This window comes from Propithecus coquereli, unplaced genomic scaffold (genome assembly GCF_000956105.1).
Source record: "Propithecus coquereli isolate 6110/MARCELLA unplaced genomic scaffold, Pcoq_1.0 Scaffold285, whole genome shotgun sequence".
Taxonomy (NCBI): domain Eukaryota; kingdom Metazoa; phylum Chordata; class Mammalia; order Primates; family Indriidae; genus Propithecus; species Propithecus coquereli.
In genome coordinates, this window is record NW_012148452.1 from 1,821,139 (window position 1) to 1,826,836 (window position 5,698).

The window sequence follows — 5,698 nt, forward strand, 5'->3', positions numbered from 1 at the left end:
TAAATAATATAAAAGCCAAAGCAATCTTAAAATCATCTCTGAAAGTCTAAATTTCTTTACGTGGCATTCCAAGATTTCCGTAATCTTGCCTTGCCCCCAACTTTCTCTCCAGCGTTACCCCTTGCTATTTCCCTTTGTATATTTTGTGCTCCAGTGATGTCTGATTGCTCTCAGTGTCCTAAATAGGTCAGTGCTTGCTCATACTTTCACACCTTGGAACATGAGGGTCCCCTGCGGGGAGTGGAATGACTCCTGTTCCCACACCTCCTCTCCAACTGTCACCTTCTCTATGAGGCCATCCTTACCTCTCCAGGGTGGGTAGACACCCCACCTTGGATTTCTCAGCGCACTTGGGCACATACCTTCACATCAGTGCTTCCCAAACTTTCTTGAATATAAGACTCAACTATAGTGTTTGTTAAAAAAACAGATTCCAGAGCCACAGAGTTTCCATGGGAGAAGCCTGGTAATCTGTATATTTAACAAGCAGCCCTGGGGATTCTCATCTTCAGAAAAGTTTTGGGAAAACTGCTCCACACCATAGCATTTGTCATATTACAGTACAATTATTTATCTGTCTCTCGGTAGCCTGCGACCTGCATCTGTTCATTTTTGTATTCCTGGTCCCAATACAGCGCCCAATTCACAGAAGAAGGTGAAATATGAAAGAGTGAAAATTCTAATGTGTGTATTTCTTATCATAAGAATGCTGGAAACATTGGGAAAACACTTTTTTCACTTCTCCATCCCCTTACTCCAAGATAACTACCATTTACCTTTGTTAAATTGCTCTTAACTGAGTTTGTTCCTCTTAGAACCTCGGCTAGTGACCTATTTCTCACTATCCAGAAGCTATACATCACCGAAGTTTTACCCATGCTAGGATTAAGCCTCAGTTTTTTTCTGCATGAAGATAATGTTAGCAGTTCCTACTACATTGCTTTTTTAGTGAGAAATAAATGGAATAATATATGTAAAACACTTAACACAATGTCTAATATTAGGAAGTGCTAAATAAATGAGGTAATAATAATGATAAGGGCCAGTCAGATGTTATTGCCCTTGTGAAGCCAAAGTACAAAAAAGGAGCCCACATGTGATGCTTTGAGCCACCTCGAAGGGTATACTTGAAGACTTAAAAACCCTTTCTCCTGTTGCCAAATTTCAACATTCTTTCTGATTCAGCCTCTCTTCCCCTATTGCTATAATAATCCACATTCCGTGGCAAAAAATAGTATTATCAAGGAAGACAGGAAGAGTTGACATGTTAATGCAAACTTTGTCCCTATTTGGAAAAGTTTGTCCTTGGACATTCCTCTAAATATTTGTCTTTCAAGTTCTTAGCATCCTGTAATGTTTAATACCTTTCCATAAATACTGATTTCCAAAGGATCAGAACTTTAGTCACCATCTTGGCACCTCCCCACGATGTCCAGCATCAATACATCGATACCAGAATATGATCCATTCTGTGGTAGGGGAGAAGATACTGGCCGAATATTCTGGGTCCAAAGAGATTGCAGGTTATTGACTCAGTTTAATAAACAAAGAAATGCAAAATGAAGAAGGCTGTGTTGTTGCCTAATCCTGGATGACAAAGGAGAAGAAATATTAACCCAAGAGATTAAGCTGCATGCCTAGGCTGCTTAAGTGATAATCCAGAATAACTCAGCTCCGACTAGTTATCCCTCCCCCTTTTCAACCTCTGCACTCAGCACATTTTTCCCCTGCTAAAGGCCAATCTCCTTTAAAAATATAATCTTTACCTACTTTAAATCTACAAGATCCTTTAGGAGCTTCCTGGTTAACCTTTTGAGGTTAACACCCGGATCATAATAAATTCGTAGTCTTTCCAAGCCTTGGTATCTGCTCCACCCTATTCTGGTGCCCTCTGTAAGATTCGGATTACACTGACCTAGGGGAAGACATACGTCTAGGGGGAGCAGTCTCCCCAGAGTCTATCCATCTTAGGCCTATAATGTAATGAGACTTGAAATACAGAATCTACAATAAGACACAAGGTACTTAAAAAAGCCTCAAAGCTATTACATTTTAATGTGAAACAACCATAATAGCAACACTAATCTGAATATATTATGGACCTTATCCCCATCTTGAGACATACTCAAGAGCATTTTGGTGGAAATGCAACCTACTGGCAACATTTCCTTTTTTCTGGTATTTGAAGTTGTGAGACTGAATGAAACATGAGTACAGACAGAGAAGATACGACAAATCACTTCTCAAATAAATGAAACTGCCAACATCAAGTGACTTATTTACCTGGAAGAAATTCACAAGCCACTGTGTGGTCTGGTTCACATGACCATTCCAGATTTAGAAAGCATTTATTGAGTACCTACTATATACTGGGCATGGTTCTGTGTAAAGTCTCAAGCTTTATCTTATTATCTGTCTCCTTTTATGGATAAGGAAACAAAAACTTAGTGAGGTTAAATCCTTTGCCAAATTTTGAACATAATTCAAAATTAGTGTTACGCTATTATATCCTGTACCAAAATATAAAAAGCAAGATATCTTTGAACAAAGGGGAATTGAGAACTAAAAATTTTTTCTTGTTTTTCACATTTTTTTGCATTCCAGAAATATTTAAGGAATATTTATTGAGCACTTACTATATACCACTGTCCTAGACACTAAGGATGCAGTAGTAAATGAAACAGAATGTCATAGAATGTTGCAGAGCTTACATCTGAATGGGAGAAGATAGAAAATAAACAAATATCTAGACGGGCATAGTGGCACATGCCAGTAATCCTAGCAGTTTGGAAGGCCAAGGCAGGAGGAGCTCTTGAGGCCAGGAGTACAAGACCAGCCTGAGCAAGAGTGAGACCCTGTCTGTACGAAAAAATAAAAAAATTAGCTGGGTGTGGTGGCGCGCGCCTGTAGTCCCAGCTACTCAGGAGGCTGAGGCCGGAGGATCGTTCCAGCCCAGGAGTCTGAGGTTGCTGTGAGCCTAGTAGAATTTCCCACAGAATTCCATGGGAAAAAACCATGATGCCATTCGTTGACCAAAAGTCAATGGATGCTGGGCCAACAAATAATGACTATTCATTACATCACCCATCGCCCATACTGGGCAGTCTCTGAAATAGCCACACAGCAAAACCGTGATGTAGCAAGATTGTGTGAGAGCCCAGCCTAACTACTCACACAGGAAGCCTGGCTTTGCTCAAATAGGCCAGCCGCAGGGCATTTGCAGTGTTTGCAGTACAGTCTAGGGAACTGGCAAGATCCTCACGAGGCGACGCACAACTACAGAACATTTTACAATGTGAGGACAAAAACTGAATATTCAGGTTGTTGCTAATAACTTATTGCTCCTTTGAAGATAAAATCATTCCCAGCTTTAATTTCTTCCTCAGGAAACTGCAAATAGTAATATCTACCTCATGGGTTATTGTAAAGATTATTGTAAGAAAATGGTATTATAGTGCCTGGCAGAGAGTAGTCATCTGATAAAAGTTAGTTTCCTTTCCTTGGATTTGAATACTCTGCTATGTTTTTATATAATGTACATGAGTCGTGTGTTTACAATACCCTAAACAGCTAATAGTTACAGAGCACTTACTAAGTGCTGGACAATGGTCTAAGTACTTTATGTTCAATAATTCATTTAAGCCTCCCCACAGCCTTTTGAGGAAGGAAATATCATCCCCATTTTAGGAGATGAAGCACAGAAAGGTTAAATATCTCGCCCACCGTCTCGCAGCGAGTTATTGGTGGCTGTGTTAATTCAAACACAGGCATTCTGACTCCAGGGGTGATGCTGTAAATCACGACAGCACGCAGCCTCTTCCTGAGAACATCTATTTCATCCACTTTAACTGTTTGTTTTACGTCACCTACCAAAGCCTGTGCACAAATAAGCACTTAATAAGTGCATGTAAATATGATGGGGTGACAGACATGGAGACATTCCTGTCTTCTGCCAAGAAAGAGTCTCAGGTTTAGCTTTTGGCCATCCTCTCCCTGGGTAGCCCAGCCAATGACAACACAACAGGACTGCTAGGGCCTGGCCATTTCTGCTCAATGCAGGACTCCTCTGATGGGCAGTCTGTGCTGGAGAGCTCACTTCTGGGTTGGCTGAGACTTTGTCATCTCTGCACAATATTCTCCAACGCTGTCCTTGCACAATCCAGCTTCCTCCCTTTATCTTTCACAGATACTACCCCTTCTCCTAATAAATCACCTACCTTCCTAAAACTCCTTCTCAGCATCTGATTGAAGGAGTGGTCTCAGAAAGCAGGTGATAGGAAGGAATTTGGATTGGGACCGCTCACCACTCAGCCTGCAAGAACCTCATCCAGAATGGTACATGGGGCAGGGAGAATTTGTGGCACAAGGTGGCAGCCCAATTGCTAAAATTTTCACTGGTGGACACTTTGGAGACTATTTCAGTGGAGGGAAATGTCCCGGCTGGTGCAGCAATTCAGGCTTTTGAAAGTACAGGGGTGAGGATGGTGGGGAGGATGGAAACAATGCATACAGGGACAGTGAATTGGTTGGTTATTAGGAAGTTGCAGCGATGCTCTATGGGGGGAGGTGGTGGATAATGAAAAATCCAAGACCATTAACAAACAACTGAAAACTAAATGTGAAGGCTAGAAGGTCTCTTTGATAGTTTAGAAAGAGGCATTTATTCCTGCAGTGGAAGAGCAGAAAAAGATAAAGGTCAAACTCCAGACCTAATAAGCAGGGTTGCAGAGCTTCAAACACAGTTGAATGCTCAGCAGAGTCAGGTCTGCTATGCAATGATCAGGACCCTGGTATGTAAAATTGGGGACCCTTACACATGGGATAGGGTCATTTGGGTACATTTTCTGACAAGTTTTATTCCCTGGACTCTTCTGAATCTTCAGAGGCTGCAGAGGGGCTCCTCCTGCTCCCCTGCCCATTAACAGCTGGTGCTCTCCAAGTGTGAAAAAATACTATAGAAGTCTCAACCTCACAAGACAACAGGAGTCCCCCTCAGCATCTGTGTCACCTTCTCTTCTGGCTCTAAGTCAACGCTTACGTTAAATTGCACTGTCATTCAGAAGCGTCTGTTAAGAGAGGAAGGTATTATAACCAAATGGGGCTATAAGAAGGAGCCAGAGAGGACTCCTGGGACTGGTTTTGAGGGTTCTTGATCAAGGGGGCCTGAATATAACACTGGTTAAAGGACAATTTATTAAAACCCTATATCACTGCTTTCCCAGTACACGGGATTTAACACCCTGGCAAGGGCCCCAGGGGATGGTGCAAACTCCCTGCTAGGGTGGCTCTTGGAAGCATGAAGAAAGCAATAGTCCATGCTGAGTGAAGTCAAAATTGCCCTGGCAGCTGGGAGAGGAAGGAATAAAGATGCTGGGAGAAGTAGGTATGTTGGAATAAATATTTTATGTGAGCCCAGAAGACCCACTAGAGGATTATGTTACGCACATAATGTTACACATAAATGGAGCCCAGAGTACACTCCATTTGCCACAACCATTAGGAATATGCTAGTGAGACTGGTGCCATCATCAGTAAGAAGTCGGGTACTGGCTGGGGCTCTGGGTAGGAGAGACTGTCACCAAGCTGGGCTCATGGATAGCAGCGGTCATGATGGGACGCTGGTCCCATGATGGATGCAAAGGAGGCCAGGGGACAGCATTTAGCTACCAGAAGCCAGGGGGATTATAATTAGCTTAAT